At 40.6% G+C, this 27,998-nt stretch overlaps 1 protein-coding gene across 1 annotated transcript in view; it reads right to left on the reverse strand.

Moving 5' to 3' along the window:
• LOC110531744 (inactive ubiquitin carboxyl-terminal hydrolase 53) overlaps positions 1 to 20,993 on the reverse strand; it is a 64,919-nt gene extending 43,926 nt beyond the window's left edge. The window contains exon 1 of the mRNA XM_036987590.1: positions 20,446 to 20,993. The gene's annotated coding sequence lies outside the window, so the exon portion shown is untranslated. The remainder of the gene's footprint in view (positions 1 to 20,445) is intronic.
• Positions 20,994 to 27,998: the final 7,005 nt, after the last annotated feature.

Raw genomic sequence — 27,998 nt, forward strand, 5'->3', positions numbered from 1 at the left:
TAAATTGTATATATTTTTTGCAAGAATTGTAATTATTTGTCCAATACTGAGGACCTTAAAGAAAAAAAAGTTTGGGCTAGAGTTGGTGCCTTGAGGGGGGGGGGGGGGGGGGGGGGGGGGGGGAATTGGGGGAGAAGACGGGTTACAGAAGGATTTTTAAGCCTTGAGAAAAGTGAGACATGGATTGTGTATGTGTGCCATTCCAAGGGTGAATGGGCAAGACAAAATATTGAAGTGCTGGGTTTTTCAAGCTGTTCATGTTTTGTACACAGTGTCTATTTACTATCAATAATCAATAGAGTGGAAGGTACACTGTGACTTGGTTCCCTCTGGTGGTGAACCTTTCCACATACAGTATGATGAATGGGCATCTGCTCCAATAGCATTAGCTATAATAAAGGGGTAAAGTTGTAAGACTGGAGACCTCTCTATACCTCTCTATAAGGGGTGGCAGGGTAGCCTAGTGGTTAGAGCATTGGACTAGTAACCAAAAGGTTGCAAGTTCATATCCCCGAGCTGACATCTGTCGTTCTGCCCCTGAACAGCCAGTTAACCCACTTAACCCACAGTTCCTAGGCAGTCATTGAAAATAAGAATTTGTTCTTAACTGACTTGCCTAGTTAAATAAAAGGTTAAAAAATAAATAAATGAGAAGATGGTATGCAGAACTGAAATTGTTATAGCTAGGAAGTTGGGAACCACACTGTTTTCTTGACTAGGCGATAGCGAAGGTTTATAGATTCTGTTTTTCAAAATATTATCTCCTTCAGTTTATAATTTGGTTGTTTTCACAGCTTTTTCAGCTGGAGCTTAAACTCTTGAGAATATAGCAGAGCAGACTGTGGGAGGGCACAAAGTGTCAGCCAAAACCAGTCGAGCAATATTTCTTCTCTGGTATTCAAACTATTTAACATGTCCTGAAATGTGACCACACAGCTACAGTAGAGTATGTTTATGCTGGAACCAGAATTTGACCATTCATTCACAATAGTTTCTGATTGACTAAATTCTTTAAAAAAGTTTATCTACAGAAAACAACAGGCTCAGGCCCTGTGGCTCTCATTTGCAACTACCCTCCATAGCAACAGCATTCCAAAGGAATCACTTAAGCCTGGCGTTGCTAAAGAGCTCGTGTCTTTGTGATTAGATGCAACGCTGTAGGGGCAAGTGGAAAGCTGTACTCTACTTAACCTTCTAGAGTGACTCCATTCAACCATGCATGTTTGTCATGTCTGTCTATACCGGGACAAAAGCTTCCTGCAGACACCAATATATCACATCATCCATCCATTTAGAGCCTATTTTCTCAATGCACATTTGACCAAATGTGCCCATCCATTTAAGAAAGTGAGTTGCAAAAACTAAATTATTACTCACCATGTCCAATACGCCCGGCGAATGATTGAGAACGATTGATCAAGTCAGCTGTAAGGGGCCACGATTAATTTCCTTAATTTTTAATACCGCCTTCTCACAAACATTACCCTGATGTATCCATCCCTGCAGGTCAAATCAAGGAGGCTGGCATCACAATTCAATCACACATTTGGCCCTGAAACGATACTCAAGACCAAGATAAATCCTTGATTTCCACCATTAGAGAAAGTGATTCCCTGGAATCTTACATATACAGTGCCTTGCGAAAGTATTCGGCCCCCTTGAATTTTGCGACCTTTTGCCACATTTCAGGCTTCAAACATAAAGATATAAAACTGTATTTTTTTGTGAAGAATCAACAACAAGTGGGACACAATCATGAAGTGGAACGACATTTATTGGATATTTCAAACTTTTTTAACAAATCAAAAACTGAAAAATTGGGCGTGCAAAATTATTCAGCCCCTTTACTTTCAGTGCAGCAAACTCTCTCCAGAAGTTCAGTGAGGATCTCTGAATGATCCAATGTTGACCTAAATGACTAATGATGATAAATACAATCCACCTGTGTGTAATCAAGTCTCCGTATAAATGCACCTGCACTGTGATAGTCTCAGAGGTCCGTTAAAAGCGCAGAGAGCATCATGAAGAACAAGGAACACACCAGGCAGGTCCGAGATACTGTTGTGAAGAAGTTTAAAGTCGGATTTGGATACAAAAAGATTTCCCAAGCTTTAAACATCCCAAGGAGCACTGTGCAAGCGATAATATTGAAATGGAAGGAGTATCAGACCACTGCAAATCTACCAAGACCTGGCCGTCCCTCTAAACCTTCAGCTCATACAAGGAGAAGACTGATCAGAGATGCAGCCAAGAGGCCCATGATCACTCTGGATGACCTGCAGCGATCTACAGCTGAGGTGGGAGACTCTGTCCATAGGACAATAATCAGTCGTATATTGCACAAATCTGGCCTTTATGGAAGAGTGGCAAGAAGAAAGCCATTTCTTAAAGATATCCATAAAAAGTGTCGTTTAAAGTTTGCCACAAGCCACCTGGGAGACACACCAAACATGTGGAAGAAGGTGCTCTGGTCAGATGAAACCAAAATTGAACTTTTTGGCAACAATGCAAACCGTTATGTTTGGCGTAAAAGCAACACAGCTGAACACACCATCCCCACTGTCAAACATGGTGGTGGCAGCATCAGGGTTTGGGCCTGCTTTTCTTCAGCAGGGACAAGGAAGATGGTTAAAATTGATGGGAAGATGGATGGAGCCAAATTCAGGACCATTCTGGAAGAAAACCTGGAGTCTGCAAAAGACCTGAGACTGGGATGGAGATTTGTCTTCCAACAAGACAATGATCCAAAACATAAAGCAAAATCTACAATGGAATGGTTCAAAAATAAACATATCCAGGTGTTAGAATGGCCAAGTCAAAGTCCAGACCTGAATCCAATCGAGAATCTGTGGAAAGAACTGAAAACTGCTGTTCACAAATGCTCTCCATCCAACCTCACTGAGCTCGAGCTGTTTTGCAAGGAGGAATGGGAAAAATGTTCAGTCTCTCGATGTGCAAAACTGATAGAGACATACCCCAAGCGACTTACAGCTGTAATCGCAGCAAAAGGTGGCGCTACAATGTATTAACTTAAGGGGGCTGAATAATTTTGCACGCCCAATTTTTCAGTTTTTGATTTGTTAAAAAAGTTTTAAATATCCAATAAATGTCGTTCCACTTCATGATTGTGTCCCACTTGTTGTTGATTCTTCACAAAAAAATACAGTTTTATATCTTTATGTTTGAAGCCTGAAATGTGGCAAAAGGTCGCAAAGTTCAAGGGGGCCGAATACTTTCGCAAGGCACTGTAGCATAAACCTCAACATAAATTAACTGAATCTCTTCCATATTGTTGGCCCTTCAAGCCCAGCCAGTATGCATCCATAGATGACCATGAACAAAATAATCCCTATGAATAAAATGGCCCACAGTCAAGTGCTTGTAAAATAAGTCCATGTCATCATGACTACATATTTAGAGGTCAACTACCAACTCTGACAAAAAATAAAATAATAATTAAGGTTTCAGTTCAGTGCATAAGACATACTCCCCTTCCATAAGAAGTACATCCACAGCAACAACAGTAAAGATGACTAATGTATGCTTACCTTATCACAGCACAGATAATACATTACTGTACTCAATCTGCCAACCTCGCTTATCTTCTAGTATCTCAAAGTCTGAGGTAAATTGGCACTGGTGTGACAGTCTGCAACTGGAGCACAATATAGAACCTATGTACGTGTGTCTCAACAACCTTATAGAATGACAAAGGTCTCTCTCTATGCTACCCTTGTTCAACATTGAAGACAATCCTGTGCTCAGCGGTGCCTTCAAACAATGCTATCACGTGTAGCCATCTCTGGTTTCTAAAACCAAACTGCTGATTTATTACCATTAACAATCATCACGTTATTACCAGTGTCATCTAATTTTCTTAGTCATTACAGTCTGGCAGTCACTACATTCTCACTGGTTTCGAAAAGAAACCAATTAACATTTCTGTGTGACCTACGGTCAATGTGCTTACTATATGGCACATGTGATCAGGGCAGGTGACAGCATTCCATAAGGACATGACAATGCAACAAGTGAGTGACAGACATTGTTGTGACCTGGATTGGCTGAATACTATCACACCAGGGAGACAGGCATGGTCTTTCATTCCATACCTAACCTGCTAGGTGAGAACTGGGACAGAGATGCAAGGGTGGAATAATACAGAGTGACTGTGCAGGGTCAGGGTTACAGGTAGCTAAGGTAAAACCGCAGAACATGTCAATAGCCACTGTGCTTTTAAGGTCAAATATTATATTAATCAGACAAATGGATGTTGGTGCTTTAAATACCCTGTGATTTGAGTGTGAGTAGAGTGCAGTTGTGTTGAAATATCTCGGCTTCCTACTTTCAGTCCTGTCTGGAGAAAGCCTGCTCTCCAATTTGCCACTCTTCTGCAACCGAGCCGAGTGATGTCATGGGTCCTTGCGTAACCCGAGACACACCCTTCCTTTAGAGTTCTGAGGCATGGGTGACATTTCCTCATGCTGTGTTTATTATGAAATCTGATCGGTTTAGACTAGAGGATGGAATTCCATGTCGCAAAGTCACAGGCTTGCACAGACAAACAGAAATTAGCTAATTTAAAAGAGACTCGTTATGGTCAAGTGTTAATGATGGTGTTAATGATTGTTTGTGAAGCCCATGTCCTTGTGTCTAACAGAAAGTGTATCAATATACAGATGTGAAATCCACCAACTTATCACAAACATGGGCATCACCTGATCTCACTTCAAAAGCACATTCACCTGAGTGGGCAGGCCTTTCAAGGGGCCTATGAATCACTTTTCATGTCTATTTATTGAGTTCCTTTTCCATATCTTTGTTCAACAACGTCTCAGTCATTTGTATCCCAGACACTCAACAAAAATAGGCCTTTCTGAAAACGTGGCCATGCCCTCAACACTTATTACCGTATGGAATTATTAATGAGAAAAACAAAACAAAAATGACAAGCCACCCTTTCCAGGTGTGTTTGTAAATCTGGTAAGGATAAACTACACTATTGAGGAGTAGCCAAGCAAAGGCATTTCACTGGTCTGGATTTTGAGAATAGACCAAAGCACAGGAAGGAGTTATGAGACTCTCTTTGTAAAGAGAGAGGCTTGCTTAGACGGTGTCTTGCAAATTCCAAGCACAAACTCATGTTTTCTTGACAGCGAAAATGCTAAGGCTAGCACCTTTGAGTAATCAGCTAGAGTGTCTGTTGTAAATCAGCATCTTTGACAGGACAAGGCTGTCCGTTAGACTTGAACACAGCAAAACGTGACCTGGGATACAGTGTGGGATAGAAGTAATGGATGGCCTCATTAAGAGGAGTTTAACTTTTATATGGTAATGGCAAGATCCTTCGAATAAATTAAATACAATTTTATTTCACACATACACATGGTTAGCAGATGTTAATGCGAGTGTAGCGAAATGCTTGTGCTTCTAGTTCCGACAATGCAGTAATAACCAAACGAGTAATCTAACCTAACAATTCCACAACTACTACCTTATACACACACAAGTGTAAAGGGATAAAGAATATGTACATAAAGATATATGAATGAGTGATGGTACAGAACGGCATAGGCAAGATGCAGTAGATGGTATCGAGTACAGTATAAACATATGAGATGAGTAATGTAAGGTATGTAAACATAAACGTGGCATAGTTTAAAGTGGCTAGTGATACATGTATTACATAAAGATGGCAGGATGCAGTAGATGATAGAGTACAGTATATACATATATGATGAGTAATGTAGAGTATGTAAACATTATATTAAGTGGCATTGTTTAAAGTGGCTAGTGATATATTTTTTACATCAATTTCCATTATTAAAGTGAGCTGGAGTTAAGTCAGTATTTTGGCAGCAGCCACTCAATGTTAGTGTCGGCTGTTTAACAGTTTGATGGCATTGAGACAGAAGCTGTTTTTCAGTCTCGGTCCCTGCTTTGATGCACCTGTACTGACATTGCCTTCTGGATGATAGCGGGGTGAACAGGCAGTGGCTCGGGTGGTTGTTGTCCTTGATGGTCTTTATGGCCTTCCTGTGACACCGGGAGGTGTAGGTGTCCTGAGGGCAGGTAGTTTGCCCCCGGCAACCCGCCAACTCTGACTCAACCTTGATGGATGACTTTCCCAAAAGGAGACAACATTCAGTGTGGAATAAGGCTGGGAATTGCCAGGGACCTTGGTGTCGACACGATATGTCTTGCGATTCGATACTGTGATTTTATTGGTTGTCCTTAGCTTATGCCTGCCCATACCATAATCCCACCATGGGGCACAATGTTGACATCAGCAAACTGCTCTCCCAGTATGGTCGAAACCACATTTCATTCTCGAAAAGCATACTTCTCCAGGGTGCCAGCACTTCACCAGCGTGCCAGTGGCCATCGAAAATGAGCAATTGGCCACTGAAGTCAGTTACGACGCTGAACCACAGTCAGGTTTGGAGATGGTTTCTGACAGTTTGTGCAGAAATTATTTGGTTGTGCAAACCCTCAGTTTCATCAGCTGTCCGGTCTCATATGATCCCGCAGGTGAAGAAGCTAGATGTGGAGGTCCTGGGCTGGCGTGGTTATACATGATTTTTGAATGACAACCTCATCTCTGTACCCCACACATACAGATAATTGTAATGTCCCTCAGTCGAGCATTGAATTTCGAACGCAGATTCAACCACAAAGACCGGGGAGGTGTTCCAATGCCTCGCAAAGGGCACCTATTGGTAAAATAACAGACATTGAACATACCTTTGAGCATGGATAAGTTATTCATTACATTTTGAATGGTGTATCAATACACCCAGTCACTACAATGATACAGGCGTCCTTCCTAACTCAGTTGCCAGAGAGGAAGAAAACCGCTCAGGGATTTCTCCATGAGGCCAATGGCGACTTTAAAAAAGTTTAAGTTTAACAGCTGTGATAGGAGAAAACTGAGGATGTATCAACAACATTGTAGTTACTCCACAATACTAACCAAAATGAAAAGGAAGCCTGTACAGAATTTGTTTAAATCACAAACATGCAATAAGGCACTAAAATAATACTTTTTAAAAAGTGTAAAAGAAATTAAACTAAAAGTAATTTTACTTAACATATGAGTAAGCTACACCACAACATTCATATATACGTTATATATACTTTATTGCTGCAATGAATGGTTTAACTTTTGATCACATTTGTTTGTAGTTTGTAAAAGTACATTAGCTTCAGTATTACAGCTGTCAGACCACCTTGGATTACTGTAGGTAGCTAAGTGAGTACGACTCCTACACTTGTTTGCCATTTGTTAAATTACACACCTGAAATTCATTGTGGCTAAACAATTATGTATGATGTTATGTATGTATGTATGTATGTATGTATGTATGTATGTATGATTTAAAATCAAAACGGTTTTAAAAAGAGTCTTTAGTTTAGTTGTCATATCACAGATAAGCTTTAGCTTTAGCTTTTTTTTTTTTGCTATAGTTTGCAATTATGAAATCCTGTGAAACTCATTCAATGGTTGTAGAAACATAACTATTGGTCTATCCTGTTTAATCATACACAAATATTCCATTTAGAAAAGATGACTGCTTGTAAGAGAGACAATTGAATTACGCTTAAAAGTATGAATACAATTCAGATTACAAAAAACATTATCACCTGGTCATGTTTATGACATCAATAAAGTTGTTGCATTGTCTCTGTTATGAAAATCTATAAAATCATATTAACAGTGCCAGCATTAATTTAGTATTTTAGTGATATTAAATTAGTAGTTTTTTTGCAGAATGTATGGGCAGCTACTGCTAAAGCTCCCACTTCAAACTGTAATCCATACAAATTTTTATGGGTGAGTAACATGGATCTGAATTTGGTAAAAGCCATCTCGTCTTTGGCAATTCAGTAAGCTGTGTTAAATTTCATCTTTAGCACTGCCTGTTGACCAGCTTGGGCTGCCACCTGTTGCCTGTCAAATACAATCGTCACCAGTGACCACAGCCACAAAGTCATAAAACCTGCCTATTTCTTCTATTTCTCTTCTTAAAAAATGTGATTTTAAACCTAAAAATGTAACCACACTGCTAACCTTATATCTAACCCAAACCTTAAAATTAAGATCAAAAGGCACATTTTGGTCTTCATGCATTTTTACGATATAGCCACGGCTATGGTTACTAGTGGAAACCGTCAATTACGGCTGGTAGCTAGTAGACGTAGTGATGTTGCTTCCACACCTGCCCCGATGCACTTTTTGATTAATTTGTGTGTTAGAAAAGACTAGTGCTTTAAGTTGCTCGACCCAGGTGCAAAATAAGTCCTTCCCTACTGCTATTACTCCAGACATTCAACAGTAACGTTACTCACAGAATATTGTGCTGATAGTTTTGTCCCTACTTAGCCACCTGAATTCACAAAGCCACCCCTTTTTGTCTGATGTTCGGTAGCAGCATCATCATCATCATCTTCTGGTTGATCATTTTCATCATTTGTTTTTTTTGTCAAAGAATGCGTAAATTCCACCGCATTTCATTGTTTTTGTTCTTGCTAGTTAGCTTGCTAGCTAATGACATTACTTAGCTGACAGTTCTGAGGGAAATTTTTTTGCAAAAAGGGGTTAGTTGTGTGCATGGCGTGTGTTATATAAATATTCATACACATAGCTCATATAAACAAAGACATTCCGTAGTAAGAACACATACACCCAGCCATAAGACTGACCCCCTCTTCCTTATATAAACACACATCTCATCTCCCTCTAACTGGCCTGTCCCAAGAGCAAAGAACTTTTGCTGTGCACCAATGGGGCCCGCTCTGGCTAGAGCAAGGCCCGCCTCCAACCCTCCGACCAGTCAAGAAGACCGAAACGACAAGACTCCACCTACTTTATTCTATGTATAAAAATGTATGTAACCATTGTATAGGCCTCTTTTTCACCTGGCTCCTTGCCGAGTTATGTGAACTAGGTCCGTGCACGTAAAACTGCGGGACAAGATATCTCTGACTCATTAAAACTGTCTTTTGTTACAACTGAAATCCACTCTGTCCAGCGTCAGTGATTTGGTCTCAACTCTCCAGTATTTGAACACTAACAGAATTGGTAGCAGAGTTTGGTTGTTCTTGAATTCGATCTATTATAAGTTAGTGTGAGAGGACGAGACTGATCACGGCTAAAAAATCAGACGGAAGAGTGACTTCCCCAGCCATTCATCTTGCCTCAGGAAATCTGATCGGAGCGCTCTATATAAAGGTGAGCAGAGCCCGTTATATCGAAATCTGCATATTGTATTATAGCCTAAACCAAATTTTGATCAGAAAGTACTGGGCGTGAGTATGAATCGGTGCCCAAATTTTTACATAAGAACCTAAGACATTGATCGGGGAGATCTTGTTTTGCTCGTTTTTATTTTTTATTTGTATTTTTATTTTTTATCAATTGGCCTATTATTAGAAGTGTAGTATGCATGTAAAAGTTCCTATTAAATAAGTGCTTACTGTTTAATTGGTTGTGGCTTAGAAGTGTAGTATGCACGTAAAAGTTCCTATTGAATAAGTTCTAAACTGTTTAATTGGTTGTGTTTAGAGATTTAGTTAATTAATAGATCGACTGAATCTGCATGTAAAAGATCCTATTGAATAAGTTGTAAACTGTTTAATTGGTTATGTTAGAGGTGTAGTCGAATAGATATAGGATATGTAAGTTTGGCCTTCCACAAGACAGAGATCGGGAATGATGTGGCTATTGCACATCAAACAATAAACATAATATGAACCAGAGTTGACATTCCATGATTTGGAGATGGGGGAAATTAAATTGAAAGAAACGTTTGTCGCGGAGTAGGTTGGGATACGTAACTGGGCTATTATGCACACGTGCTGGTAGACAAAGCCACCTTAGTATCGAATGGAATACTGATTTTTGTTTTTTTCATTCCTGTTGATATTGCCTAAAGTTTAAAATTATTCTGACAATTGCTATAGAATCGCTGGAATTTACTGATATAAGTTCATAAAGGAACTTACTGAATTGTTTCTAGAAAGTATTTAAATAAGCCGCCGAGCTTAGTACAGACTGTTTGACAGACGCTAAAAGCTACACACTGATTTTTGGGTTTTTCTATTCTATCCATATTTCCTAAAGAGCTAGAATTACTCTGAAAATTGTTATAGAGCCGCATATATTCACTGATATATTGTTCCAAAAGGAAATCGCAGAATCATTTATAGAAAATACCTAAACGAATCGCTGAACAAATTCAAATAAAATACCGGTGAAATACACACGTGGCGGGCGTCACATACTGATAACCCCCTTTGTATGCGAGGGTGGGGGTAGAAGAGATAAGCCATTGCCAGTACAGCAGTATATCTAAGCATACAACGATAGAAATAAACACCACATAGTAAGGATTGAATATACCTAAATAACGCATTATACACATTATCAGACGACTTAGATAAAATGTCTGCAGCCATCACGCCCAAACAAATGATTGCAGTAGAAACTCAAGACCAAGGGGAGCAGCCAGATAACACTCAAATAGTGGCCCAGACTATCTCCCAGATGATTCAACAGCAGGCCGGTCCTCAACCAGCCAACCCGGGGCCTTGGTATCCCCCGCAACCACAATTTGCATACCAGCCGCAATGGATACCAGGCCATCCAAAAAGAGGGGTTTGTTTCAACTGTAGAACTCCAGGGCACTACTCACCATACCCACTCACACCACAACAACGCCAGTGGAACTCTACGAGAGGTCCATATGGGAAGGAAAGGGGTGGAAATAGACCTCAACAGTACGAACATCAGCAACCAGGACCCACACCCATGCATCAGCAACCCGCATACAACCAACCGCAGTTCCAGGGAATGACTGGGAGCACCATCCCCTGGTCATAAAAATGCCCACCACCCACGGCAGAAGATGGAAACAGCAACTCCCAGACGGTTCACATGTCACCCTTCAATCAGCCATCAACCCTCAACCAGCATCGGCCAAATTAGCTGAAATCATCGGATTGACGCAGGTCCTCATCAGAGGAAAAGGAAAGACTGAATATCTATACAGACTCAGCCCATGCCCATGAAGCAGGCCACACTGATGGACCCAGAACTTTTATGAGAAACACATGGCCCCACACACGAAGGCAAACTAAAGACCCTCCAAAAAGGCCTCGCACATCTGGTGGCACCCTCACATAAAAAATATGACTGACTTATTTTATGACGATGATTTATTTTGTGACGAATGCAATGGTTGTGACAGACACAACCCAAAGAAACCATATCAAACACCAATGGGCTCATACGTAATACCTAATGCATGGTTTCAGGATATTAGTATAGACTACACCGACATGGGCCCCGAAAATTTATCTAAAGGCAAACTCTATCTCCTAGTCATAGTAGATAGGTTCTCCAAATGGGTAGAGGCAATACTAACAAAAGGGGAGGATGCTAGGTCAGTCTTTAAGTGGCTACAAACCAAACTAATACCCAGGTATGGCATCCCAAGACAAATCAAATTTGACAAATGGCTTACATTTAACAAACACCTGAGACAGGTGGAAGAAAGATTTGGCATAACCCACAGATTTGGATCTGTGTACAGGCCCCAATCCCAAAATCTGGTGGAACGTCAAACCAAAAGCAAAAGCTAAGATAGCTAAAGTATGTGCCTCATGGGATAATGACTGGTAGAGTCATGCATGGTCCACCAAGGGAGGGAGGTCATATGCCCGCCCTTGATGTACAACAAATTGTAATGTCTAATTATGTGAAAAAACTGACGGTTCTCGCTGCAGCACTCTCTACCCAGGTTCACAAGGTCCAGGAGGGGGAGCTGCCGGGGGACACGCCACTACTGAAGGTAAAGGTTGGTGACGGGGTGAGGGTTACAGGCCACAAGAGAAAGTGGCTGGAACCCAGGTGGACTGGACCGTACGAAGTGAAGGAGGTTACTTCACACTCAGTCCAGGTCAAAGGTAAATCAGGCACACCTTGGCACCGCCTTACACATTGCACCCCAGCCCCAATTCCTTCTAGAACATTGACTGAAGTCAGAGCTGATTTGAGCGGCCTAAATTCGATTCCAAATGAAGACACTCCTTCCTCAGGTGATGCGGCATCAAACTCCGCCTCCCCTGAGAAGGGAACCTCGCCCAGTTAGAGGGAAATTTCTCCCTCTCTGGGTGAGGCTGGGGATATCTGGTCCCTTATTTGTGATATTCATACTGATATTTGGAGTAACCCTAGGACTTTCACATGGTTAATTGAACAACTACTTCACCCTGCCACATCACATACACCAACCCCTACACATGTCCCTAACTCCTTTCCTGATATCACTCCCTCCAATCACTCCCGTCCCAAACGTAGCACTACACCTACAGACCCACCATGCAAACCAGACAAGGTTAGGAGCACCACCTTATGTATACCCACGATTGCAACCGCCACCTTTCTGCTATAGTTTTCACGTCTAATAGACGTGAAGAGGGGGATTTGTTATATAAATATTCATACACATAGCTCATATAAACAAAGACATTCCGTAGTAAGAGCACATACACCCAGCCATAAGACTGACCCCCTCTTCCTTATATAAACACACATCTCATCTCCCTCTAACTGGCCTGTCCCAAGAGCAAAGAACTTTTGCTGTGCACCAATGGGGCCCGCTCTGGCTAGAGCAAGGCCCGCCTCCAACCCTCCGACCAGTCAAGAAGACCGAAACGACAAGACTCCACCTACTTTATTCTATGTATAAAAATGTATGTAACCATTGTATAGGCCTCTTTTTCACCTGGCTCCTTGCCGAGTTATGTGAACTAGGTCCGTGCACGTAAAACTGCGGGACAAGATATCTCTGACTCATTAAAACTGTCTTTTGTTACAACTGAAATCCACTCTGTCCAGCGTCAGTGATTTGGTCTCAACTCTCCAGTATTTGAACACTAACACGTGTGACTGGTTTCATGGTGTGCTGTTTTCAAATCCCACTAATCCAAAAGCTTAGCAATGCTAACAAATACATGTAAAATCTCAGAGAATACTAACTAAATGTTATACAGTATGACCTAAACTATACAAGTAACAACAACAAAAAAAATTATACTTACAGTTTGCTGCACACGCAAAACAAATATTAAACAGCAAGGCTCTTGATCCAGGAGGGTATTCTCTGTTACCAAGCAAAGCTTGATTTTGGAAGAAGCTAACCACTTAGCGAACTAGCTACTAAATTAGAAAACCAAATGCACAACTGCAGAGCATTTAGCACATTTTAGACAGTTCTCTTAAATAGTTAAGAGATCTAGCTGGCAAACATTTAGTTGTGAATTCCATAGTGTATTCCATAGATCACCTGGCGCGTGTGCTGCACCATAGTGAGTGACTCACAAGGCTTCGGTCTCATCGTTGTGTGCATGTAAACAAACACCACGTGACTGGGAACTACTGGTAAGCTTCATAATGACAAATTATGTGTCAGGTGTACGGCAGAACGTAATCTTCTTTATCTCCTAAAGTATTGCACAAGTTGACTCCAGGTATTTACTTAAAAAGTAGCTACAGGGCTCCCGAGTGGCGCAGCAGTCTAAGGCACTTGTCGTGTTTGGAGGATAAAGAATGCTGAGTCTCATCCAAGGAACACCATACCTCCTGTGAAGCATGGGGGTGGAAACATCATGCTTTGGGGCTGTTTTTCTGCAAAGGGACAGGACGACTGAATGAATGAACGAACGAATGAATGGGGCCATGTATAGTGAGATTTTGAGTGAAAACCTCCTTCCATCAGCAAGGGCATTGAAGATGAAACATGGCTGGGTCTTTCAGCATGACAATGATCCCAAACACACCGCCCGGGCAACGAAGGAGTGGCTTCGTAAGAAGCATTTCAAGGTCCTGGAGTGGCCTAGCCAGTCTCCAGATCTCAACCCCATAGAAAATCTTTGGAGGGAGTTGAAAGTCTGTGTTGCCCAGCAACAGCCTCAAAACATCACTGCTCTAGAGGAGATCTGCATGGAGGAATGAGCCAAAATACCAGCAACAGTGTGTGAAAACCTTGTGAAGACTTACAGAAAACGTTTGACCTCTGTCATTGCCAACAAAGGGTATATAACAAAGTATTGAGATAAACTTTTGTTATTGACCAAATACTTATTTTCCACCAAAATTTGAAAAATACATTTGATTAAAACTCCTACAATGTGATTTCCTGGATTTTTTTCTCATTTTGTCTGTCACAGTTGAAGTGTACCTACGATGAAAATTACAGGCCTCTCATCTTTTTAAGTGGGAGAACTTGCACAATTGGTGGATGACTAAATACTTTTTTGCCTCACTGTATGTGCCTCGATCTAGGTTGGGCAAAACTAAACATGGTGGTGTTCGCCATTGCAATCTCACTGGAATAAAGACCTCCTCCATTCCTGTCATTATTGAAAGAGATTGTGATATCTCCCATCTCAAAATAGGGCTACTTAATGTTAGATCCCTCACTTCCAAGGCAGTTATAGTCAATTAACTAATCACTGATCACAATATTGATATGATTGACCGGACTGAAACATAGCTTAAGCCTGATGAATTTACTGTGTTAAATGAGGCCTCACCTGGTTACACTAGTGACCATATCCCCCACGCATCCCGCAAATGCGGAGGTGTTGCTAACATTTACGATAGCAAATTTCAATTTACATCTTTTGAGCTTCTAGTCATGAAATCTATGCAGCCTACTCAATCACTTTTTATAGCTACTGTTTACAGGCCTCCTGGGCCACATACAGCGTTCCTCACGGAGTTCCTTGAATTCTTATCGGATCTTGTAGTCATAGCAGATAATATTCTAATTTTTGGTGACTTTAATATTCACATGGAAAAGTCCACAGACCCACACCAAAAGGCTTTCGGAGCCATCATCGACTCAGTGGCTTTTGTCCAACATGTCTCCGGACCTACTCAATGCCACAGTCATACTCTGGACCTATTTTTGTCCGGTGGAGTAAATGTTGTGGATCTTAATGTTTTTCCTCATAATCCTGGACTTTCGGACCACCATTTTATTACGTTTGCAAACACAACAAATAATCTGCTCAGACCCCAACCAAGCTATAAATTCTCGGATAACCCAATGATTCCTATATGCCCTTACAGACTCCCTCCACCTACCCAACGACGTCAGAATACAATAATCAGTTAACCACCAAACTGGGGAACTCAATTTAACCTTGCGTAATACCCTAGATGCAGTTGCACCCCTAAAAACATTTGTCATAAGAAACTAGCTCCCTGGTATACAGAAAATACCTGAGCCCTGAAGCAAGCTTCCAGAAAATTGGAACGAAAATGGAGCTATACCAAACTGGAAGTCTTCTGACTAGCTTGGAAGGACAGTATCGTGCCATATCGAAGAGCCCTCACTGCTGCTCGATCATCCTACTTTTCCAACTTGAGGAAAATAAGAACAATCCTAAATGTATTTTTGATACTATGGCAAAGCTAACTAAAAAGCAGCATTCCCCAAGAGAGGATGGCTTTCACTTCAGCAATGATAAATTCATGAACTTCTTTGATGAAAAGATCATGATTAGAAAGCAAATTACAGACTCCTCTTTAAATCTGCGTATTCCTCCAAAGCTCAGTTGTCCTGAGTCTGCACAACACTGCCAGGACCTAGGATCAAGGGAGACAAGTTTTTGAATACTATATCTCTAGACACATTAATGAAAATAGTCATGGCCTCTAAACCTTCAAGCTGCATACGGGACCTAATTACAACTAAACTACTGAAAGAACTACTTCCTGTGCTTGGCCCTCCTATATTGAACATAATAAACATCTCCGCATCCACCAGATGTGTACGAAACTCACAAAATGGGCAGTAATAAAGCCTCTCTTGAAAAAGCTTAACCACCGTGCTTCTACACCTGCATTGCTTGCCGTTTGGGGTTTTAGGCTGGATTTCTGTACAGCACTTTGACATCAGCTGAAAATAATAAGGGCTTTATAAATAAATTTGATTGATTGATTGGTGTGGCTGGCTTCCGGATTAAGCAGACGGGTGTAAAGAAGAGCATTTTGACGGGTCATGTTTCGGAGGAAGCGTGACTCAACCGTCGCCTCCTGAGCCCGTTGGAGACTTGAAGCGATGAGACAAGATTGAAATTGGGGAGAAAATGGGAGTAAAATACAATCTTCAAATAAAATAGTTTTGACGGTATTGAAAAATACATCTTTGCGTGGTGTTCTCCAAATACCCCAGTATGCGGTAAGCCACCCAAGCCTACAGACAATAGCGTCGGTTTTTCTAAGGTTGACAAGAGAGATTTCTCCCACGTGTGGCTGACAGTTGCACATTGTCATCACGGTTTGTTTGTGTCGTCTTCATCAATGGAAAAATGGATTGATATTCCCAAATGGAGTGACATAGGTCTACGTTTAGCATGAAAGCACTTAGTAAGAGACTTGTCTCAGCAACTTGACACCGGTCAGTCAAGCTGACCTTCTCTGTGCTGACCATTTCCAACGTGCACTCAATACTTCACTAAATAATTCATTTAAAGCTGCCACAAGGCGTAACTGTGGTGCTAAAAAGCAGCGAGGTCAGAAAGTGAAGAGAAAACCAACATTTATTGACATTGTCCCTCACACTCAGTCAGCATCTGCCTCATTTTGCTTCATACACAAATGTTGGTTTCCATTGGTTTCAGTCGAAAACGCTTGTGTATCACAATCCCTAGATGTTGCTGATGAAACAAATAAAATCCTCAAACATTTTAGACCATGTAATAATGAAAGCTGACTACTAGGAAACCTTGCTCAGCTATGGGGAAATAAAACAATTTTCTGTTGAAAATCATGAAAAAACAGAACGAAACAAAAACAACAAAAAAAATCCCTGGGGACTGGAGACGGGGGAAACAATGCAAGCGGACGTTTCTCGAGTGGCCTTCCTGCCAAAAGCTTGCTGCATTCCAGCACACGGTCGCCACTTTGAACCCTGTGAAACTGAACAGGTCACCCTCACCTCGCTGAGTCACTCAATGAACGACCCCCTTCTGTCACAGCGACAATGGAAAAGGGAGAGAACAAAAGCACATGTTCCCAAAACCGGACCCTGCATTTTTTTTTAAGGCTCTGATTGAAATATAACATCCTCCCTTGGACTGTTCAGACTACTTCCTAAATGTCTCACTGCTTCCCATGACTTGCCAATAAATGTCAGCGCGACAGCGCTGGCCAAAAACTTTCTTTCCCTTTTTAAAACAGATGAATGAGTTTATTCTGTTCCAGCAGCTAAATGAAATGCTGCATGCGGAGGTCAGGTGGTTTAAGTGCACTCTGGCACAGCCCTTGTTTAATGCCACAGTCTAAGATTTCAGTCATTTATAAGCAAAATATGTATAGCTTCAAAACATGTTTTAAAAAGTAATGTTGCTCTCATGGAATGGCATTTTTTAGCACTACAGTGAAAAAGTGAATGGATTTTCAGTTTAGTTGGTGGTCCTACATCCTACAGAGTGAGGCCTTAATGAATGGATGATGCAGCTGCTGACATAGGCCAACAAATGGGACACAAGTTCATCCATGCCAGGTACCCTTCAATCAAACCTCCAATAGCGCTGATTATCTATGGGAACTCGCTAGTGAACTGCACTCCATTGAGAGTTAGCACTTTCTCTCGTCCGATTGGTACTCGATTTGACTATCCCAGTGATAGTACGTAAATAAATATCACACCAGCAAACTTCCATAGACAACAACAGTGAACTGACATAGTCCTCTGAAACAACTCTGGGAAATGAATTATGTAACATGGGCCATGCTGCTACAAACATTAGCTGTTTTTTCAGCATGCCATTATCTTCTAATCTACTGGTTCCAATGAAAATATCCCACAGTAAAGTTTGGTATGATGAAAATACATTGTGGGCTAAAAACAGCACAGCATTATCTAGCGGTATACAATACAGGTAATTATGTCACAGCAGGATAATATAAAATGTTGATGTGTTATCTTGAGGAGTGTGTGTATATGTGATGTAAAATAGAGAATGAGTAATCCATCACTTCTGAATGAAGTCTTCTTTCCAATATATTCATTGTGATGGAAAGACATTTGCTACCTTGTCCTGAAACAAAGTATCTTTCCTATCAATTAAACTGAAATTGGAGCATCGTAAAATGTGAAAATCCAACCCTGCCACCCTCTAGGCTTATTTTTGTCCCACAATAGATAAGTAGGCTAATCGTAACACCTTCCAATTGAGTTTATTCTTAACGTGAACACCACCCTTTCTCACGTCTAAATCATTCAAACAATCAGACAAACCCACAATGTATATTAAGTACAATTTAATATACTCAATTCTAAACCATTAGTTTCTGATAAGATGATTTTCATTCGGTTTGTAATACCTTACACACAACTCAAGGTTTGAATGAGCTTAATGCCTGTGAGGAATATAACAAAGACAGCTATCTAATAATGGCAAAAATCACACAATCAAGGGAATATTATAGAGGTGTCTGATGTTTGATGACAGGATGAGGTGTTCATTTGCTAGCAAGGCTTCCGGGGGAAAAGAAGGTGTCGTAGAACAATGCATATCACTGAAACTCACTGGGGACTCGGGAGTTGAGTACAAATTGTACTCACTGGTCATACAAAAGATACAGTATTTCAAAAGCAAGGCGCTATGTGGTAAAATGACTAATTGACTGTCTGCTTATCACTCAGATGTTTGCTGAATGTTCTGTAAAAGTGAATCATGCTATAATCATGTTAAAACAACTTTGTTATTGGCAGTGTTGAGAAACTAGTGCTGGTCCACATGACAAATATAAAAAGGTATGCTAAAGTAACTGTCTTGTGTTTCCAGATTTCTACATGACCTATAATTCATTAATTATATGAGTGAAATTGTTATCCTTCCAAAAAAAATGGTCATTAAGAAGGCCTGTGTTGTTTCTGGGTTGGAATAGTGTGAGCGTTTACCCAACCACAGAATGGTATGGGAGTATACCGGTCATTAAAAATATGAATGTAAGTAGACCGCTGCTTGGGCCGCTTATCCTTCTCAGGAGTATGACATCATACTCTATGAGGAAATAGCAACCATTTTTGAAAGTCTGTTTGAGATGAGTGTTTTTTTCTCCAATTTATGCTTTGGCCACATACGAGTATAGGACGAGTCGACAACATTTTTAGGTATGAGTTATCATAATATGAACTTTAAAGAGTGAGATTTTCACTGGACAGTTACTTTAATTGAGTACAGTCAAATCAGTTTGGAAGTAGGAAATTCTTCTTCAATTCATTCCGGATTATTACAAGCACATTTCTCTATCAGATAATGGCACAAATCTATAATTAAATGGTTGATACCTAACAGTGTTTCGCAAATCCAGTCCTTGAGTGCCCCCAACATATGCAATAGTTTCAACAAAATTAAACTATTGGATTTGACAGGTTACTTAGTCAATGTTGCTGGATCCTGCATTAAAATAATCATGCAGATCTACGCTCAAGCATTTCCATTCATTTGCACAGGCTGCATCAGGCTATGTCAATTCAAGTAGGCTTGCAGTGTTAACCCAAATCCAGTCCTCGAGTACCCATCACTAGCACACCTGATTCAACTTGTCAACTAATTATCAAGCCCTCAGTTGAATCAGGTGAGTTTATCTAGGCTACAACAAAACATGTGTGCTGTTGGTGGGTACTCGGACTGGAGTTGGGAAACACTGCGGGCCTACTTGAACTGACAGTCTGATGCAACCTGTGCAAATTAATGGAAATGCTTGAGCGTAGATCTGCATGATTATTTTTAATAACCTGTCACATGTATTAGTTTAAATTACAACAGTATTTTGGCCTACTTGTAGCGGATTTTAAAACTTTACACGATTGACTAGGCTCACAAAATATCGCATAGCCTGAGGGACTTAAGTTTGTAACTTTGCGGAATTGTTGTCAGTGTAAACCGGTAAGGGACAAGCTAGACTAGTCTTTGTTCATATGTTATGTTGCTACAAAGTCCCAAGCGCAATAATGAAATATTGTTGCCAAGCCGGGCACTTTCACAATATTTAGGATAGGTTCTTATAGAAATAAGATGTAGGCTTTTATTTAACGCAGTTATAGAAGCACTACTGATACCGCACTAATCCAGATTGTTGACGTTTTTGTTTTGAATAACGTCGGAAGTTAATCGGCGATATCATACGTTTCAGATGAGTGTACCTGTAATTCAGGTACATTTCCGCCTCATGCGCGTTGTGCCACAGTCAAAACAACTAGGAACTCGGAGATCCGACCTCAAGACCATTGACGTCATTATTTGACATCGTTTTTTCCGGGTTCCCAGTTGTTTTGAAAACACAATTGATACAGAAAAATGACCAGGGAAAAGTTTGAAGAACAACCCAACCTAAACCAAAAGAACACTAACACTCACCTTTTTAAAGAATGACCAATATCTCCAGCAGTAGGTAAATCCAAGGTAGGAAATCGGCAGGATCTTCCAAATGTATTTTTTGTTAGTTCTTGAACTGGGAACGGCTGGAGTTTCAGTGAAACCAGAGTGGAAATTGACGTAGCCTAGTGTCCCAATTCCAGCAGTCGTTGCGCGTGGTTAAAATTATTAGATGTCGCGTTATAAATTAAACCAAATAACTAAGAGAATAGCACGTGTAACAATTTAGCTGTAATCGTCTTTACGGTTACGGACTCTTTCTTCAATCAGAATTCCAGTTTTTGTCACAAGCCCTCCCATTCACTTGCAGTATACCGGTTTTAAGAGTCGTGTGTGTTTCTGTTGCAGTTTGAGCAATGGTCGGCTTCCGCACCTGAAATATTGGATTAGTGATGTTTTCAGAGCTGCGAGGTCAAACCCCGCCTCTGGAGCACTGTATTTACTGCAACCGTCTGTACTGTGCTGTACTCTACTGAGACACGTTTACATAGGAAGCAATCCCAACTGCCTGCGAGCGAAGGGAGGAGTTTCACGGTAGTTTTCACCGTCAATCAAGCAGGTAATACCCAGTAGGCAACACTGGTTCAGAATATGTTAGTTTAACGTGTTTTTAATAGGTCTTGTTCTGGTCGCAAACTGGTTGAAAATAAATACAAAATGTAATGTGACTTTTTTTCTGACCAACATATGACCTACTGGTCATAATTTTTACCACTATATTATGTGCTATATTATTCACTGGTCATAGTTAAGACCTCATCATGACCTGGTAACAGTTTATTACGTACTGTAAAAAGTATTGCAGAGGACAAAGTTTGATATTGAAAACATTGATAATTACATTTCTATTTGTTATCATAGGCATCAATTCAAGTTTAAATCTGCAACATATTCTTACATTTAGATATAGATAAAGCAATGGCAAAAACAAATCTACATCCCCATTCTGCATGCAGTAATTGTTTCATAATTCACCCAAAGACATTACATGCCTAGAGAGACTGGGACAGAATATATATCATCAAATAAAATCGAAATGTTTCTGTCACATGCGCTGAATACAACATGTGTAGACCTTACTGTGAAATGCTTACTTACTTACAAGCCCTTAACCAACAATGCAGTTTTAAGAAAATATTTACTAAATACAGTCAAGTAATATCACAATAAAATAACAATAACGAGACTATATAAAGCCAATTGTTTTGTTGTATTAATTCGAATGGTGTGATTGAGTAGATCCTCATCCTGGACCTCAGAGCACAGAAGGCGATCTGGAGCATAGTGGACGTCTTGAAGAGTGGTGTGATGGGTCAGATCTGCAGTGAAGCGAATCAGCGCATTACAACTTCATCAATTTGAGATTGTAAAATAACTAGAAAATGACATTCCTGACAACTTTGGACTTAGCTGGCTAAAAGTATTTCCATGGTACTAGTTAAAGAAGTTTGTGGCAGTTATAGCTTAGAGATGTCTTCAAAAAAGAGCAACTTGATCATATACATACTTTGTATTCTCCTCCACCAACAAATCAACCAATCAATGACACTTACAGTAAGCAATACGTAAACAACTGGCATAATGTGGGCATGCAGGACATGACAGAACAGTAACGCACAATCAAATATTTGTAACAGATTCTACTAAAAATGTCTCACTGTTCATGTCAATGGTCGCAACCCCACATTAACTTACCAACTTCAATGGAATGGAGGAATGGTAGGTAGCAACGGCATGTTTTGTCCTCTGTGCCTTTATATTGAAGTGGGACATTAATTAATTTATCATCAATCTGAAACAAGAAAGAGGATATCAAAATTAGCCTAGTTGGATAATGATCATTTTTATGTTTAAAATAAAATATAGATACCATAAAATATTATATTTTTCACAAGTTGTCTTTCATATCATTGCGCCAACAAACATTGTTAGAAAGGGGTGTAATTGTCAAATCTCTTTCTGTTCTCTGTAACTGTGCATGTGTGTGTGTGAGTTTTAGTGAGCGACAGGGAGAATGAATAAGAGAGAAATGGGAGAAAATGTACATGACCCACCAGGGGAGGTGTCTGTTGAATCAGGACAGAAGAAAAAAAAATGTTTCCCTTTACAAACGTATATTAGAATAGGAATAGAATAGGTCACTAATAACTGAGAGGGTGTCCAAGAACTGCTGTAGAGGCCATGCATCAGGTCATTGACATGTTTTAGGAACTGTAAAGATGGAGATGGATCATGATTAGCCATTACCTAAAGTTTTCACGTAGTCTAGCAAGTACATTGACTATGTTGCCCCTCAGCAATCTGGCAGACAGACAGAGACAGGCAGACAGATAGAAAGAGAGCCTATGTTTTGCTGTCTATTTACATTACTTTGTCAGCAGGTTGAACAACTTCTGTACTTCTTCCCTTTGTTTCATCCTTCCATCCACGATAGAAGATTCCTGCAACAAAAGAGAATCATGAATGAAAAAAGGCAGTTGAGAGGTGTGAAGTTAGAATGAGTGTTGAGGGGGAGCAGGCATAGTATCTGAAAATGTATCGTATTGTCAAATACAAAATACACAAAAATACAAGAGACCCTGATGAATCAAGAAAATCTTCACATCCAAATTGGGGTACACACACACACACACACACACAAAAAATCAAAAACCATCCCTCTCTCTCACACACACACAATGTTGACATAACAATGTTTTCTAAAGTTATTGTGATCATCTCTCTTTCTTCCTACCTCTCCCACACACACACACACACACACACACACACACACACACACACACACACACAGATAGAATACACACATTTACGGTCATTAACTAAACCTATAGGTTAGTTAGGATCACTACTTTATTTAAAAAATTTGAAATGTCAGAATAATAGGAGAGAGAATGATTTATTTCAGCTTTTATTTCTTTCATCACATTCCCAGTGGGTCAGAAGTTTACATACACTCAATTAGTATTTGTTAGCATTGCCTTTACATTGTTTAACTTGGTTCAAACGTTTCGGGTAGCCTTCCACAAGCTTCCCACAATAAGTTGGGTGAATTTTGGCCCATTCCTCCTGACAGAGCTGATATAACTGAGTCAGGTTTGTAAGCCTCCTTGCTCGCACACGCTTTTTCAGTTCTGCCAACAAATGTTCTATATGATTGAGGTCAGGGCTTTGTGATGGCCACTCCAATACATTGACTTTGTTGTCCTTAAGTCACTTTGCCACAACTTTGGAAGTATGCTTGGGGTCATTTGCGACCAAGCTTTAACTTTCTGACTGATGTCTTGAGATGTTGCTTCAATATATCCACATAATTTTACTTCCTCATGATGCCATCTATTCTGTGAAGTGCACTAGTCCCTCCTGCAGCAAAGCACCCCCACAACATGATGCTGCTCTTTGGTGTTCTTTGGCTTGCTAGCCTGACCCTTTCCCTCCAAACATAACGATGGTCATTATGGCCAAACAGTTCTATTTTTGTTTCATCAGACCAGAGGACATTTCTCCAACAAGTACGATCTTTGTCCCCATGTGCAGTTGCAAACTGTAGTCTGGCTTTTTTATGGCGGTTTTGGAGCAGTGGCTTCTTCCTTTCTGAGCAGCCTTTCAGGTTATGTCGATATATAGGACTCGTTTTACTGTGGATATAGATACTTTTGTACCTGTTTCCTCCAGCTTCTTCACAAGGTCCTTTTCTGGTATTGCACCAAAGTACGTTCATCTCTAGGAGACAGAACGTGTCTCCTTCCTGAGCGGTATGACGGCTGTGTGGTCCCATGGTGTTTATACTTGCGTACTATTGTTTGTACAGATGAATGTGGTACCTTCAGGTGTTTGGAAATTGCTCCCATAGATGAACCAGGATTGTGGGGGTCTAAAACCTTTTTTTCTGAGGTCGAGTTTTAATGACTCCAACCTAAGTGTATGTAAACTTCTGATTTCAACTGTATATATATGTTTTTCCTTTCGTGAATTAACTCACACTTTTCCCCCCTTACTAGCCCTGACTTTGTTGATAGCTACTTTATTGAGGAAAAATGTGACTGTGATATGGTGTTGTCCCACCTAGCTATCGTAAGATGAATGGATAAGAGTGTCTGCTAAATGACTCAAATGTAGTGCCGAGTCTCAAACGGAATAGGCCTGAGCACACCGTGTTCATTGGGTACCATATGCCTTGAGACCCTTACCCACTTTGGTGCACTCTGCCAGCTGTTGTTTGCCAACTGTGCTAAACTGAGTCATGCAAACCCTGCTGAAAAAAAACACTCACATTTTAATCATTATAATGGTTCTAGTGTCTTACATCCACTGGGTGCATGGCCCACAAACACTATGCACATGTTTTATGTAGGCTGGTGTCTATTAATTGGTGTCATGAAAAATATGTCTTAATCTGGTTGTGATCTGGTTATAAGGCGTCTCGACCAAATTCTAACCAGAAAAATATGTCTTCATTACATTGTATGCCCACTGGGATATGCCTTTACTAATGTGGTTTCAAATCGGTTACCATACTGGTTTCAGGTGTGGAAAATAGTCATATGCATTTTTATATTATTTATACAGGCTGATAGCCTACTGCGTATAAGTTACTCACAGCCTACGGACGCCAGCAATGTGGCAACTATTAGGCCTACAACACTGCTTGATGATTATGAAGAACTGAAATCAGTTCAACAATGTGATATAGGACTCCTGTTACCCAAACACCATCTGCCCAATCCTGTTATATAAAGGAAGCAATGGAATACAATTAAAGCATTTTTTTTGAGTGCAAGTATTGTGCATTCTATTATTGTATTATATTATTTTGTATAGGTTACTTTGCCACACTTCTGTATTTTACTAGTAGCCTTTAACAGTGCTTGTTCACACTATGCAGATGTGTCTGTGTCACGTCCTGACCTTAGTTCCTTTTTTATGTCTCTATTTTAGTTTGGTCAGGGTGTGAGTTGGGGTGGGCATTCTACGTTTTTGTTCTATGTGTTATAGTTCTATGTTTGGCCGGCCTGGTATGGTTCCCAATCAGATGCTGCTGTCAATCGTTGTCTCTGATTGAGAACCATACTTAGGCAGCTTGTTTTCCCACTATGGTTTGTGGGTAGTTGTTTTCTGTGTCTGTGTTTTCACCATACAGAACTGTTTCCATTTTCATTGTTTCACTTTGGTTATTTTGTATTCAGTGTTCAGTTATATTTCATTAAAATGGACACTTACCACGCTGCATTTTGGCCCGATCTTTCATACTCCTCATCAGATGAAGAAGATCGTTACAGTCTGTCTGTGTGTCTCTATTTTGTGTGTGAGAGGGCATGTGTGCACGTCTGTTAGAAGTTCCTCTGTGTTGATGCCATTCTCATTTCCTTCATGGAAATAGAAAATGTAACTCCTTAACCCATAGCGCTTGGAGAAAGAGAGGTTAAACAAGGTCACATCCATCCCAGAGACAAACCGTGAGGTCATTTAAAGCTCTCGTAATTAAAATCAAATACAACTTTTACGCTTCATTCTTTGAATTGTTGACCAAACACGAGTACTACATGATTGTCACTCAGAAACACAATTTGGCTGTGGCTTTATTATGTCATGACACAGGAAAAATACATTTAGGCACTCTTTTTATAAATGGCCACAGACTTACAAAGTTAATCTAACCACAGCTTCCCACCATCTGTTTCTTCTTAATTCCCAGATTCGGAAGCTCTTTGAATGGCTTCCATATACTGCTTAACAGTTTGTTTTAGGGTGCAATTAATTTTTGTTGATAGAAGTGAACAAGAAGTGTTATGAGTGTTATCAGCTACCTGAATTTGGGACAGTTTAAAGAGATGCAATGTCATTTTTGCTGCTTTGGGCTCCGGTTCTATTAATCCACTTTAATGCAGTGAAGATCCCACTCTAGATACAATTGGTTGTACAATCCAATATGGGCTAATTATTTTCAGATGGGCCAAAGGTCTCACAAGCTCGTGCTTGATAGACATTGTCTTTCAAACAAAGCTGTCCAATGGCAAAGAGTGGTCAAGGAAATCGGACGTGGCGATCAATTGATTTGTTTTGGCTGTGCGATTAAAGGGGGCCACAGTGTATCTGAGTGGCCCAGGCTTTCCCCAGGAAATACTTGTGAGCCATAGATGAGATATCTTGTCCCTCAGCCAACATTTCCCTGGGGGACACATAGTGCTTCCTCTCAGACCAGGGAACAAGTTTAGCAGTGTGTTAATCGTTTTAAGCGATGTGAGCTAAGAGCCCACGCCACTGAGCCCTTATCTACAATCACCAATTCAAAACCATGCAAAGGACACTGGCCTTTTACATCGTGGGAGTGGACGTTACTCCCTCACTGGGTGGGAGGAATTCTTCAAAGGGATGATCACTATCAATGCTTTCATTTGATACAATACACCTGAAGAAGTCCATAGGAAAACAGAGTTAGAAATACAGTTGGTGCATTTCAACAACAAACACGGAAGTGCATTCACACTAGAAACATGTTTGATTTGACAATAACTTGATACCAGTCACTCAATAGGCTAGGAATGTTTCTGTGCTTACAGGAAAAGATGAACAAAAAAGTGTTTTTGGTATCAGTGGGGTGCATTGCATACATACTGAGCCTATTTTCTTTTTGACGCTCTCTTCCCAACGTTGGACATTCTCACCTTGGGCGTAAGCTAGTCCTTGATTTGAAGCGATGCTACTGAATATCTATACATAAAGATGGCTCAACTTCTTTCAAAGTTTAGAAGCAACTTCCAAAAGTAGTTTTTTGACCTTGTGGACAGCTTGCATATCAGCAGTTGAATCTACAGATTTGGGACGCATCAGCATCGCTCTGTAACACTGAGTCTGCCTGAATATTACTGTATAGTTGCAGCGTGCATTGATGGGTCATTGTCCGATTTATACCTAACGTAAATGACTCCCGGGAATCAACGGCCTCTCATTTCCAGCTCTGGGTCATTGGCATTGCAGACAGTCAGGCATGTGCACATATAGAGGCCTACCTGTGCAGAGCACCTTTGCTCCATTGCACTCCCATTAACAGCACCGTTACTCTTATCCAGGTGGGATAGGGCAGTGTGCAGAGCCATGGCGATTGTGTCGTCTGTTGGGGCAGTATGCAAATTGTAGTGGGTCTAGGGTGTCAGGTAAGGTCGAGGTGATATGATCCTTAACTAGCTTCTAACAGACTGGGATAGGGAGAGATTGAATATGTCAGTAAACCAGCTGGTCTGCACATGCTCTGAGGATGTGACTTGGAATGCCGTCTGGTCCGGGCAGGCTTGCGAGGGTTAACATACTTGAATGTTTTACTCACGTGGGCCACAGAGATCGGGTCGTCATGAGCGGCTGGGCTCCACGTGTTGTTTTTCTTGAAGGAGAACAAGTGTTTTAGCTTGTCCGGGAGCGAGGCATCAGTGTTCGCGACATGGCTGGCTTTCCCTTTACAATCCATGATTATGTGGAGTCCCTGCCACATGCGTCTCGTGTCTGAGCCATTGAATTGCGACTCCACTTTGTCCCTGTACTGA

Source organism: Oncorhynchus mykiss, chromosome 9, assembly GCF_013265735.2.
Source record: "Oncorhynchus mykiss isolate Arlee chromosome 9, USDA_OmykA_1.1, whole genome shotgun sequence".
Lineage (NCBI taxonomy): Eukaryota > Metazoa > Chordata > Actinopteri > Salmoniformes > Salmonidae > Oncorhynchus > Oncorhynchus mykiss.